At 39.2% G+C, this 15,157-nt stretch overlaps 1 protein-coding gene across 2 annotated transcripts in view; it reads right to left on the bottom strand.

Moving 5' to 3' along the window:
- ANKRD12 (ankyrin repeat domain 12) overlaps positions 1-15,157 on the bottom strand; it is a 61,233-nt gene that overhangs the window by 44,958 nt on the left and 1,118 nt on the right. The gene's annotated exons all lie outside the window — the stretch shown is intronic.

Here is a 15,157-nt window from a genome sequence, read left to right on the forward strand (position 1 = left end):
TGGCAGGATTTCTAGGGCCAATGACAGCTTTGAGGGGAGAGCATGTATGGATAATAAATAAATAAATCATGACATGGTGTAATGTGTCAAATCAAATCAAATTTTTATGAAGGCAACCCAGCATGGGTTTTAGCCAGATACCAAAGTCATGATATAAAAACATTACACTACATTACAGCATTGTAGTAAACTGCAAATATTGAACTTTTACATATAAAACATCATATATAGTGCTGGGATTTTTACCAGCAATCTTAGTTATCATCAGGGGACACTAAGTCTTTCCTAATTTTTGCCGCTTTTACTGCAAAGCAAGCCAGGTTTAACAAGGTGTCATGATTTATTTAACAGAAATAAAGCCAAAATGGAGAAGCCAAGTGTGAAAAAATAAGTACACCCTTACTACTTCCATAGGAATTAAGAGGCTAAGTAGCAGACAGGTGCTGCTAATCAAATGCCCATGATTAATTGATCATCAGCAAGTATGACCACCTCTATAAAAGCCAAAGTTTTTTCAGTTTGCTGGTCTGGAGCGTTCAGGTGTGTGTTAACACAATGCAAAGGAGGAAAGACATCAGCAATGTTCTTAGAGAAGCAATTGCTGCTGCCCATCAATCTGGGAAGGGTTATAATGCCATTTCCAAACAATTTAAAGTCCATCATTCTATAGTGAGAAAGATGATTCAAAAGTGAAAAACATTCAGGACTGTTGCCAATCTTCCCAGGAGAGGACGTCCCAGCAAAATCACCCCAAGGTCAGACCGTGCAATGCTCAGAGAAATTGCAAAAACCCCAAGAGTTACATCTCAGACTCTACAGGCCTCAGTGAGCATGTTAAATGTTAAACTTCATGACAGTACAGTTAGAAAAAGACTGAACAAGTATGGTTTGTTTGGAAGGGTTGCCAGGAGAAAGCCTCTTCTCTCTAAAAAGAACGTGGCAGAACGGCTTAGGTTTGCAAAGTTGCATCTGAACAAACCACAAGACTTCTGGAACAATGTCCTTTGGACAGACGAAACCAAAGTGGAGATGTTTGGCAATAATGCACAGTGCCACGTTTGGCAAAAACCAAACACAGCATATCAGCACAAACACCCCATACCAACTGTCAAGCACGGTGGTGGAAGGATGATGATTTGGGCTTGTTTTGCAGCCACAGGACCTGGGAACCTTGCAGTCATTGAGTCGACCATGAACTCCTCTGTATACCAAAATATTCTAGAGTCAAATGTGAGGCCATCTGTCTGACAGCTAAATCTTGGCCGAAATTGGGTCATGCAACAGGACAACGATCCCGAGCGCACCAGCAAATCTACAACAGAATGGCTGAAAAAGAAAGAATCAAGGTGTTGCAATGGCCCAGTCAAAGTCCAGACCTCAATCCGATTGAAATGCTGTGGCGGGACCTTAAGAGAGCTGTGCATAAACAAATGCCCTCAAACCTCAATGAACTGAAGCAACGTTGTAAAGAAGAGTGGGCCAAAATTCCTCTACAACGATGTGAGAGACTGATAAAGTCATACAGAAAATGATTACAAGTTATTGCTGCTAAAGGTGGTTCTACAAGCTATTGAATCATAAGGTGTATTTACTTTTTCACACATGGCTTCTCCATTTTGGCTTTATTTCTGTTAAATAAATCATGACACGGTGTAATATGTCATGTGTTGTTGTTCATCTGAGGTTGATATACCTAATTTTTAGACCTGCTAAGGAACAGATGATTGTTATTATGTCCTGATATGTAAAATCATACAATTCCAAGAGGGTGTACTTTCTTTTTCACACGACTGTAGAAGGAAATTTCTCCAATTCATCCCAATTGTCCTAACCGTTTTGGTTTTTGGCAAATGTAAATTGTTTATTTTTAATATGAGATTCCTACCTATATCATGGTCAGCCATACGATCAGATCTCACTCGAATATTTCATGATCTTCTCTCCCAACAGTCCTTCCTTTTATTCCAGGGATAAAAGGATAACTTTTTTCCTCATGATTTTGTCATCCTTAATCTACCTTTTCCTCAACTGGGACAGCGATGATCTGTATGGCGACATGTAAGTTATCTCTCCTTGAAAGTAAAGGATTGACCTAAAACATGTTAGATTTCTGAACTTATGAAAATGCCTTTTATGATTATTGATTCTATTTTTAGATTGCACTTTTTGGTATTTCCTCCTTATCAAATGGAGAAATGTCTTTTCTTCCTTCCTTTCTTTCTAACAAACATCACACTCTGCCTTATTCATATAGACCTGCCTCATCTGGACAAGACTTTGAAGATTTAAGACATCTTTGGAGGGTCAATCCCTATTTTCTTGACAGCCCCAGAATTCCTTCAATTGCAGAAGAATCTCAGTGGTGTAGAAAAAGGTGGGACCAGCCCATCAACACCAATAACTATGAAGATAACTATGAAGGCTCCACCAGGACAGGAGATGGCAAGAGAGGTCATTATAAGACTGGACAAGTGAGCTAAATTGGCTACCCGGACAGTGAGAAAGACAGAGTTGAGAAATTACAGATCAGCCAGGGTCACAATGTCTGAAAGTTAGCAAAAGGAGCTGAGATCACACTGCCATCTATAGGTAGAATAGGAAATAACGATTGGCTGCTGTTGCAGTTATTTGCTAGGGTTCCCTAAAGGAGAAAAAGTGTCAATACACCAGTCTGCCTGAAAGGGTGACATTTTCATACTTCCCTGTCTAAGGTGTTAAGATCATTCTTGCTGGGTTTGGGGACAAATAACTGATTAAGGACAAATAACTTAGGCGATCACCAAGTTCTGAATTTCTGTGAAAGTATTTCCCCAACATTGTTCTGGGATCCAGAACTCGACAACTTGTCATAATTATTTAAGCTCTATACTAAATTTAGCACCACTTAGTTGTAAAGTCTTTCACACAAAATACAGGCACAAACACCATAATAGTTCAACTTTATCGGAAAGGGGAAATAACTAAGCAATGAACATAGTTCCTGAAGTGTTGGTACACTGGTAGTGTACAAATACTGACACACTAGTAGGGAGTTTTCTTTTTCAGAATGCGTACAACAAATATAACACCATTTTTTCCCCTACATATGCATGGGGCAGTATGCGTCATTCTGCAGACTCAAATAGCATCACAGAAGTTTTGCCCAAACTTTCCATTGTTCAAGTGCTTGTACATTATGCTTCTGCAACTGAACTTGCACAAATGTAACTTTAAGTTGGATTCTCTTGAGCATTGTTCGGAATCTAGTTTCCCCTAGCACCATGCTGAATACTTCGATTAATTGCATCTTTTCATATAAATGAACAGTGAGCATTTTTAAGGCTTAACTTATTTATTACATTTATATCTTGCCTTTCTACCAAAAAATGATGTTCAAGACTTCTCATAATAATAAAAATACAGATTAAAAACAAAATCTTTTAAACACAACAGAACCAACAGGGATACACATCCCAGCGTACATCATCCATTAAGGAGACCAAAACAGTAATTTTATTAAAATATGGTAGGGCCACATGGAGCTAGATAATGTTATTTTGAAAGACACATCTTTCCCTGGAACTCGAGTTAGTCATCTCTAATGTGTAAGCCAATGCTGCTCCACTGAAGCAGGGGGCACTTGATACTTACATGGAGAAACCACCAGCATATTAAATCTGATATATTTAAACATGCGTAAACATGTTATTAGAGTTGCTCAAGCATCTAGTTCTTTTCTTCTTTTTCATTCTGTTCCAGAATAAATACCCTTGGTGTCTAGCCTCTGTCCTGGTATACTAAAATTGGGGGCACTCAGAGTGCTGGGGAGAAGGGGAAGAGATGAATTCAAGGGTGGGGAGGGAGGCTCCCCCACTTTAAAATAGATAGAATTGTAATTTGGGAAGGGGATTGAAGAAGTCTCTTATATAAAAAATGCTTTCAGAACAAGGGAAATGTTTTTCAAAACAGTGTTTTAAAATAATATTGTTACAATCAGTTACGTTTCGTTAAGCTTCTTGAATCCAAAGGTCAGTATAGCAATGTTTTTGCCGACCTCTATGGTGACCAAGGCAGTTTCTTTCTGAAAACCTAGCCTGGAACTTGACTGGGATGATATTTAGGCCTAGATAGTCATTGCTGAAATTGTGTGTGTGTGTCTAAATATTTTTTTTCAGTCAAGGGTGGTCTGATGGCGATGGTGGGGGGTTAAAACGCCTTATTGTCATGGTCAGACCACTTCCTGGTGAAGTTTGGTTTCATGACATCTTTTACTCCCACCCCAGCGATAAAATTGACTGCCCCGGGAGACTTGCAGAAACTGTGGGCTTCCTGAATGTTCTGGTGGATTTTCTAGTTGCTAGAGCTGATGACCCTGTTGAGGCCCTGGTCTCATTATGGAATGGTGAGGTGAAGTGGGCTATTGAGACTATCATTCCTGAGCACCCTCTCTGACAGTGTGGAGCCTGAGTGGCTCTGAGATTTTCTGCAGTGCTTTGGGTGATGAGGCAGGTTGGACAAAGGCTAGAACACTTTTGGCATGTGAGAGCACATAATCATGCCTACTGCATGGCAGTGAAGCCAGTGAAGAAGGGTTACATTGCTGATTCCATTGCATCTTCAAATAGCTGTCTAGTGGAGCTTCTTTGAATTGTATGAGGCTTAGTGTCTTCTTCTCCTTTGATACCCTCCTTTGATACCCTCAAAGGCCCACTGTGACAAACTTGCTAGGCAGTTTGAGTACAACATTGCTGGTCTTTGTAGCGATCTGAATGCCAATGTTGAGGCAGCTCTTGTTGAGGTGTCCAATGCACCAACTTACCCAGTTTTGTGGGATCAATTTCAGCTGATGAAACCTGTTGATGCAGACAAAACACTTGCACCAATGCAACCCCCTGCCCCCATCTTGACCATAATGGTTCGATAGATTTAGCCAGGGAGATTTAATCAGGTGGGTCCAGAAAGTGGTGAATACATCTAAAGAGCCAACTGTGTAATCACTCCCAAAAACGAGTTTTCTCGACCTGGAGGTCTATTATAAGTACTGCTCAGTTGCCATTCCCCCCCCCTTTTCAGCAAGTACTCAAGAGGGTGATGGTGGCACATTGCAAAGACTCTTGGAGGATCCGGTTCTTGGTTCAGGCCTGGTTTGGGATGGAATAGACGTTGGTTGCCCTGATGGATGACCTTTATCGTGAGAGGGACAAGGGAAGGGCCAATTATTTTAATTGAGTTAATTGTTTTTATCATTGTTTTAAGCAATAAAACAATAACATATTTTATCATATTTTATCATGTTTATATTGTAAAAACATGCATTGGGATTTATTTATTTTTTAAATGAAAAATGGTATAGATTTTTAAAATAAAATAAGTATTTAAGAAACCTTTCTGACTTGGCTTACAAGACAACTTATAAACAAATTTAAAATGCAAAGAATAAAACAATTAACAGTTAAAATAATATTACACCTAAAAATCAATTTAGGAGCAAACTTGACATCCTGGGAAAGGCAGCTGATGGACTGCTGATCCTTTAGATTCTCATCTTTCCAGGAGTAGTGGTAGGAGGTTGTGGGCTCTCCCACACTAGAGGCCTTCAAGAGGCAGCTGGACAAGCATCTGTCAGGGATGCTTTAGGGTGGATTCCTGCATTGAGCAGGGGGTTGGACTCGATGGCCTTGTAGGCTCCTTCCAACTCTGCTATTCTATGATTCTATGACCACAGCAATAGAAGGCCCACCCTTGGAGGCCATCTTGTTTTGTTGCAGTAGAAACCTTCACCATCCCTCCTCTGCCATTGGAGCTCTTGAAGTAAGGGGAGAAGGGGCATGTCGGAGCGTATTAAGAGAGGCCATGGGTTTGCAGGATCTTAAAGCATGGGCAGATTCATACAAGAGAAGGCAGTTTTCATGCTTTAATGTTGGGGCTTAGTTGGTTAGGGGTATATAGGTAATAGAAATCTGGCTTTTACCGAGTATTGTTGGTACTGACTAGCAGTGGCTCTCCAGGGTTTCAGGCAAAAAAATAATTCCAACCTATCCTGGAGATGAGGGAGGATCTTCTGCATGCATGTGCTCTATCACTGAGCCATGGCCCCTCCCTGTGAATTACATCCAGGCCATAGCTAGACCTAAGGTTTATTCCTGGATCGTCCAGGGATCAAACTTGTTCATCTAGGTGACACACAGGGGATCCAGTGCTCAGGCAGGGGTGAACCCTGGATGATTCCAGGATAAACCTTAGGTTTAGCTGTGGCCCCAGAAATGAGAAACAGGACAATGAAGATTGTAAATACTAGTAAAATATTCCACACAGCAAATCCTGGTTAATAACATGGCCACCAATTGTAGTTTCTGAATATATTTCATAGGCAGCTCCATGTAATCTCTGAGTAATCTCACCTGGACATTACCAAGGCAAGGGCAACCAGGGCAAGATTCTAGTTGTCCAGGAGAGGCTGTAATTATTCGTGTATCAACCAGAGAAGATAACATGCGATGCAGACCACAGATGCCACTTGAACATCCATGAAGAAAGTCACAACATCTCCAAACTGCAAACTTGGTCCTTAACAGAGAATGCAACCTAGCTAAGAAGAGGATAAACTTCATTCAAGGTCCACTGTATCACCTACTAACAGCACCTAAGTTTTATCTGGACATAATATATTTCACATTCTTTAACATGATACTTGTAGTACTTATCAAGCCTAAAGTTACAGTATTTTCCTAAAATTTATATTTTCCTCCAAAGGGGAGAACAAATGATTTTCCAGTTTCAATATTTCTACAAATTTTACATCTCTGAATAAAAGATTGAAACTATGATAAATATAACCACAGCAGATAAGGCCATTCCCATTCTTGATGTCAGCTTTTCCATAATCAATCTATATAGACAGGCTCTCAATAACAACTAGAAAGCCTAAAATCAATTTCTACCAAGATTTGTTAATTAGATATATAATCTCTCATTCACCTTTGACAAGTACTTCTTCCACAAAGTATACAAGTGACAAACATCTAGATATTTAATTAAATAATCATTTCTCTACCACTTTTCAGCCACCAAAGAGGCAAAAGGTATTGTTTCTGTCCTTACCATTAAGCAGCAACTTGTTTATAGAACAAACAGAAGCCAGTTAGCTTCACTCTGCAGATAAGAGTATACAACACATGGGAATTATTCTGTTTATATATTGCCACTCTTCAGTTTAATTTTCATATTTTATCCTAAACGTGATTAGATTTTTTCCTAATTTGGCTTTATTTACAGTACTTGAATTTAAAACAAACACTTTCAAATTTAACACATCATATTACCTTTTAAGTTATTTAGAATAGAAGAAAAACAAAGCTTGGTTTTAATTTTATTAGTTGTTTCATTCAGTATTTTCTTAATAGAAGAATTTAGTTACTCTAATATTTTTGGCAGCTACATTCCACTACCACCACATTGGAAAATGCCAGAACATTTTGCAACAGATTGCTCATGCAACAAATATGGATGGTGACATAAGTGTTGTGTCTTTCACTATTAAATAAAGGAAAACAGTTTAGTACAAAATTACCTGATTTTGCTGGCTGTTTAATAAACATGCTCAGAAGGTTAGCAACATCTATCCAAAAATCAGGGCAAGTGTTTTGTACATCTTATAATTATTCAGCTTAGTTCAGCTCATATCCAACCAGCACATTTTAATTCTGTGCCATTTCTTTCCCAATGATAAAAGTTAGGGCATACTTTACAAGGCCAGTTTACTCTGGAGGAGAGAGCACCAAAGTTTAAGGGTACCTTCATAATCTGCATTTGTGACCACTGCTCAAGCTGAGAAAATATTTGGAGTGGGGATGCAGAAACAAGCACCAGCAATTTATTTATTTATTACATTTTTATACTGCCCATCAGCTGAAGCTCTCCAGGAAGTGCACAATTAAAAGCCATAAAATACAACAAGTATAAATTTAAAACATTAAAAAGTTTGTCTTTTAAAAAGTTTAAAAGACAATATAAAACCAGCTATATTAAAGAGCAGGGAAAGCCTGTGTAAAAAGGTATGTTTTCAGAAGGCGTTTAAAAGATGTTATGTTTTTCACATCCCAAACCGCACGAGGGAGGATCCTCCAGAGGGTGGGTGCCGCCACAGAGAAGGCCCGCCACTGAGGTTTCTCATGGTGGCATTCAGTTTGTCTTGGAATGGCAATGGCAATATAGCACCCAAGCCTCCAAAACAAACACATAGCATATCAATATGCAAATACCTGCCTTTTTCAAAATGCAAGAGTGTTTTCATCGGGCAGTAAAAACTAACTGAAAATCTTTCCTGGAAATATGTAAACACATATCTGATTTCCACAGGGCATTCCTGGGTTGTTGCTAAAAAGGATGTAAAGCAAAAGTGATGAGCAGGCGCATGACATCTCACTCTCATGCGGCCCAACAACCCATGGGTTGTCATTATGTGGATACTGGGTCAATAGTTCAGATGTAACAAACCATGAACTGATTGGCCCAATCTTACATGCACCTCTGGCTCACATATTCCCCCTCCCCTCTCCTCCTCCTCCACAGCATGTGAGAGGAGACTGAAAGTTTCTAATTTTGAATAAACTGTAGTTTTAAAACTAAAATTTAAAACTGTAGTTTTAAAACTAAAATTTTAAAACTACAACTGTAGTTTTAAAACTAAAATTTATTCAAAAGTAGAAACTTTCAACCATTATGTCTAAACTGTAGCTGGTTCAAAACGTCTCAAGGTAAAACAAACCAGGATCCAACCATGGTTTTGTATTCTAGTTAGATTACGCCAGTATCCTAAATTTACTGGGGATACAGGCCCTTCTTCCAGGCAGAAATTATGCGCAGAGCATCAGTTTCCCATCAAGGACAATCCCTGTCTTTGGCAAGAAAAGACACTCTGCAAGGGCCTTAGAAATGCACCCACTCCTCTTTCTTGTACCCCAGGTTGTTTCTAGGCCTTGCAGCAGTCATTCATTTTGATTTGGCTTACAAGTATTTGAGCAATGGTGCTCACTTTTGTGAAAGCCCTCCTCGAATGCTTACTACCAGCCTGGGAACTGAAAAATCACCTACTCTAATTTGACCTTTTCTATATGCTCAGGTCATCTTCAGAAGACATTTGAGTGTCCCTTCCATCTGAGGCAAAGTGGATTGCATTCTTGGTGGTAGTGGTCTATTTAGGGAATGCACTCCCCAAGAAGGTTCACCAGGAGCCAGCTACTGTTTTTCTACTGCTAGGAAGAGAGGTTTTTATATTCCCAAGCTTTTACATTTTTTACTTGTTGAGTGGAACAATTTTAATAGCTTCTTTTATCCTGTTGTGTATTTACTGCTGGATTTTTGTATTTTTCATATTGTGGTATTTCAGTTGACTTCTACAAGCTGCTCTATAAATGTTTTTATATTAAAGCGCTGGTTATTAAATTTATAAACACATATACTAACTAAATATATACTTCTAAGTACTACTTCGTTCAATAGGATTTCCTTCCTTCAAGTGAGCAGGATGAATTGATTTAAATCAGATTGGCTATTATCTGGAGGAGCTTGGTTCAGGAACTCATAGGAACTGCCTTTTACTGAGTCAGACCATTGGTCCATCTAGCCAGTATTGTCAACACTGACTGTCAGCAATGTTCTTGGGTTTCAGACAGGCATTTTCCTAGCCCTTCTTGAAGATTGAACTTGGGGTCCTTCTGCATGCAAAGTACGTGCTCTACTGCTTAGCATTAGTAATAACTCCTACCTGCATGATGGAAACTGACAAAAGGCACCTGGTGGAGGTATGCAAGAAAAGATAAAGAGAAGGAAAAAGAGTCCTCTTTCTCCCATTTCTCTTAATCTTCTATTCACTTTCAGTGTTATGCTTGCCATCCTTGTCATACTCTCTAGCTCAGTATAGGAATGCTTACAAAACACCACAGCAAGTAATTGAAGGGATGTTTTTATTTTTAATAAAGAAAATATTATCTCATCAGTAAGAAATTGTTGTTAAATAGATTAAACTTTCAAGTGATTACAGCTAAATGAAGATGCCCCCATGATAATCGATATGGGTGAAGAACAGGAGAGTGTAATGCAGCAATTTTGGGGTGGGGGGACTATTTGAAAGATTTCATGTGGGGTTCTACACTGGTGGTAGCAAAGTGAGTAGATTATTTTTATTATAAAAACACACACCAGGACTGACCACAATTGATGAGTTCCTCATGGTGGTCACTGGCTGGCAGCCACCATTCCCCCCGCCAAGGTCGAGAATTCCTAAGGCATAGCGCTGTTATAAGCTGCTGCTTTTAAAGATTTTAGCAGTAAGTTAAGCACTAACACAAAACTATTTTTTTAAAAAAAATATGAATGTATGCCAAACAAATAATAGAATGGAATTATCTGTGTCTCTCAAGTCACTGACATTGATCAGAGTTTCAAATATGGTTTACTTTCCTCCAAGATGCAAACATATTATTTGACTATATGAAAAAGGTCAAGAGGCATTATGAAAAAAAACAAAAAACAAGAGGTAGTATCAAACTCAACACAACTGCTAATGTAAATTCCAGTTGCGCCATCAAATGCTATTGGCACTGTGCTATAAATTGCTTATGTTAGCGCAACGTAATTCATATTAGTGGTAGTTTTGCATCAGACGTTGCCTAAGGACCCCATCCTATTTTGTCTTGTGACAGAACTGTATTAACCAGTGATGCCACCCAATCCTAAGCAAGCTCACACAAAAAGTCCCCTTACGTTCAATGTTACTTACTCAGTGTGTTAAGGATCGCAGTCTCAACGTTACTGATGAAGATGCAAAAGACATTAGGTACAAATCCTATGCATGTTTAGACAGAAAAAAAGTCTACAATGTTCTGGTAAGTAGGTATAGAACTGAAGCCTAGTTCTGCATCTTATATCCTCTATTGTAGGCTTGTTTGTATTCTGAAGGGGTTATTATTCTTAACAGTCTTCTAAATTAATATTAACTTAAGACCTTTCCCTTTTACCAAAACCTTCAGGTATACTTCTTTAAATTGGTATTTCTCATGTACAGTTTTTTAGCTAGCCAACTCTATCAAAAATGTTTTATAATGCTATCATATATAACAAACTGCTGTTCCAATGTTTCTTAATTTGCATTTAATTCTAAACTGTATCAATATTGGTAATCTTACTTTTTAAGCCTTCTAACCTCTTACTTAATTGAAGAGTCTGTTCCTCTATTTTTTTTATAGCTTTCACATTATTTGGGTATTCAGGGAGGCCATATAACTATAACACAGAAGTGGTTCAGATGTAATAGCCAAGTATGGATTAGCCTTGGGCTCATGCATTCTCTCTTTAGCTTGAATACCAATTTTCTATCTAGTTTGAGCAAATCGTACTTTACAATGACATCTGCCCTAAACAAAAACATAGCGTGCCTCCAAGCCAGAATTGGAAACTATGGGTAGTATCCTACAGGAGCTGTGCGTGCGCTAGGCCCTCATCTGCACACATGCAGCCCCACCAGCCAAGGTCCACACATGGCCATGATACCGCACTTCCAGGGGCAAGCTCTGACCCAAGCAAAAACATGCGTTTCTGGAAAGGGTGTAACTGGGAAGCACGATATCAAGGGCACGTACAGACCTGGGGTGGAAGGGCTCTGTGTGTGTGTGTGTACCAGGGCCCAGCAGGGTTGGCTGCGCACCCACAGCCTTGATAGGATACTACCCTATGATTCAAAAGGAATTTCCAATTCTGCTTTGGAGTTAAATTATGGTTTTCACCAACCATAGTCTGCCCAACTCAGACCTGAACAATGGTTTTCTCGAACCAAGAAGTAAGGAAAGAAATCAAACATATGAGAAACACAGGGAGTGGGAGCAAGCAGGCTTCGAGCCTATTCCTCACAACTGAACCCAGTTTGGGTGATATGTCTGAACCGAGACACAGTCTCAAGATCACAACATAATAAACTCTCAGTATTGTTAACCACCTTTTGTTCTATATAATCAGGATGATCTCAAAAACATTGATCATTTCTCCACTATTCCAGTGCATGTTTATGAGATGGAGTGGTCCATATGAATAATTATGACCACCAGAATGAGAATGCAGATTTTTAATTCATCTGGTAGATTTACATAGCTGTTAAATCAGGGTTGAGCAACATGTGGCCCATGGGCTCACTGCCTCCCTTTAAAAAAATGGCACCCATAGGGAGCACCATAACTGCCAAATTTAGCTTGTTTGCAAGCTAAATTTTGCCCTTTGGGAACTTCATAGGAACCATAAAGCACCAAAAAGGTTAAATTTAGTTTGGAAACAAGCTAAATGTCACTACTGTAGCACTACAGAGTGGTTTGCTGCCAAATCTTGGCAGGAAACCAGCTATTTTGGTGTCTCTGTGTATATGCATGTGAAAATGGTCCCTGGGCCTTTGGAAGTTGCCCACCCCAGTGTTAAAGCCTCTTTGGTCTGGTTAGAACTACTGGATTTTCATCTATTTTATGACCTGAAAGCTACTAGGCAAATTTAGACTCTTAAACAAAAAAACAAAAAATACAATCCCATGCATATTTAGACAGAAAAAAAGTTCTGCAACTGGGAATTATATGGCTTTTTCTGTCAAAATATCTATTGGATTGTACCTTCAGAGTAGAAATTTAAAACATGTATATAATGCAACACACTTATGACTAGGAAGCAAGATCTAAATCTTGGGAAAGTGTCCCAGCTAAGGAAGAAACAGTGGCTTAGCAGCAGGACTAATCTACATTACTCTAACAGTACTGTCATGCAACATGAGCTGGTCTTTTCAACTGAAAGCTGGCAAGGTTACCTTGGCAGTTATAGCCTTATTTTCTTCTGTCAGAAAAAAATACAGCCAACATTGTACAACATGATCACACCATTCTATGATGTGGGCAGAGATACTGGCGGCTAACACAGTATGGCTTTAGCAATTATAACAACCCTCTTCATGGCTGACCCAAGACTTATGAGTGACTCATACCAATCTGTAGTGCAAGGTGTACATATCAAGCAAAGAAATAATGGGGAACACTGCAGAATGTTCGTGAGCATAAGCAAAAGAAACCTGGCATGCAGGACAATGGACCAAAATGACATATAAATGGTACTTCCTCAGACTGAAACCCTAGTAATGTCACTTCCTACCCCCCCGCCCCCATTATCACCCCACAAGATAGAAGAGATTCTAACAGTGGCATCTCAAAATGCTTTAATAGAATTACTGGGGCTGGATACAAACGTTTATCTCAAAGACAATTTAAGCCTATTAAGGTAAAGGTTTGGTGTGTTTTTATTGTTTTAATGGAAAGGTTGCTTATAAAAATGTTACATATAACTTCATTCATTCATTTCTGTGATGGATGCCACCATTCTCTCTACACACACATTTCCACTCAACAGCCTTCTTTGCTTCGCCGAAAATTTGTAATGCCCACAAGATTAGAATAAATAAGTAAAGACGTGAACAAATACATCAGATGAGTCAAATATACAGTCCATCAAAAAACAAAGCAAAACTGATTACTAGGTAGGTGTGGTATTATTTTTAGGGCAGTCAAATATTAATGCCAAAATATAAAGTGCAAAGAAGCTGTCATTTCAAACTATGTTGAATGTTGGCCATTCATGTTCAAGAGGAATAAAGTTAAACCTAAAAAGTTTCAAAAATGACACAGGAAAGGTAAACATATAGATTTACAGGGGCTTACAGAACACAAGAGGAATTTTAGATCAATCATAACTATAAATGCAACTATTGATTATAATTTCTCCAATGATAAATTCCAAATGGTAATCAGAATGGTGAGCATCATTTTGAATGTGTGTGGCCCGGTTCACTGAATGGTAGAAGCTGATTAAAAAAAAGAAGCTAAGATGTGTTGGAGTCACCTCACCTCAGATCTGGGAGGCTAAGCCTCCTTTAGGGTCATCAGAAGTTACTACAAGTAGTGGTTATAGGTGAAATGGACCTGTACTGAAAGAACCCCACAAAATTATTATTTTTTACAGTGGGTGTGTTTGGTTCATACTCACTACATAAGGGCCATAGCTCAGTGTGACAGAACACATGGTTTGCATGTTCGTTCCTCAGCTTCTCTAGATAGGGCAAGGAAAGAATCCTGCCTGAAACCCTGGAGAGCTTCTGCCAGTCAGTGTCAACAATGCTGGGTTAGATGAACTAATGGTCAGGCAACTTCTTATGTTCTATTTAAGGTCAGGAAGAATGAAATATTTTCCCAGCTTGGATAAGCTGGCAACCATGTGGTAGTTCTCCCGGGGTAGTGTGTGGTCTAGTTCAGTTGTATTAGTTCTGTGCATTATTTTACTAAATTGGTCCTTAAAATTATTAAACATTTGTAGAATATAACACTCTACACTTATTCTCTGCCAGTGGCATCCAATAATAATTATCTATGTGATTTACAGTAGCATGTGGATGGAAGGAAGATGGACCAGACCATCTTCATATCCACATCCCTTCCAAGTCAGGACATGGGGCTATAATTCCATTAAAATTTCAATGAGACTTACTGGAGCAGGCGGTTGTCCAAGACCACACATAAATACACAGCACAAGGCTCTCAATACGCTGCTTTATATTTTAATTCTAAGAAGCACTCTAGATAATTTTAGTTCAAGGGTGTGCTTAACTGCTTCTCCTACTTCTGACTTGTCTGCTGTTTCATGATTAGAAGTGAAACAGGAATGAAACGGGTGAAACGGAAGGCCCTGCACTCAAAGTCTACAAGCAGAGAACGCTATACCCCAAAGCATATAGCAAGCAGTTCTGAAGTAACATTTTATTGACAAACCATACTACCCTGGCGAGTTATGTCTGCGTTGCACCAGACTAGGCTGTCTTGGTTAAACTAAGGTGGGTATTGTTATTATTTTAGGTCTCTCACCCGTTTGAATTTTTAAACAACAGTCACCAGAATGAAATCGACAATACTCTTCCCCTAAGTTCCAGAATCACTGTTTAGAACTTACGGCATTATTGGTTGCTTTCTCTTTCTTTCTCTAGCAGCCTCAGTAGCGACGTACGCAAACACTCGCTCGCAGGCAGGCAGGCAGGCAGGCGGGCACGCGCAACGCACACACGCAGACACACACGCGCGCGCGCAAGCACGCTAACCACCGCCTCTTC

The sequence above is a fragment of the Elgaria multicarinata genome, chromosome 7, assembly GCF_023053635.1.
Source record: "Elgaria multicarinata webbii isolate HBS135686 ecotype San Diego chromosome 7, rElgMul1.1.pri, whole genome shotgun sequence".
NCBI lineage: Eukaryota > Metazoa > Chordata > Lepidosauria > Squamata > Anguidae > Elgaria > Elgaria multicarinata.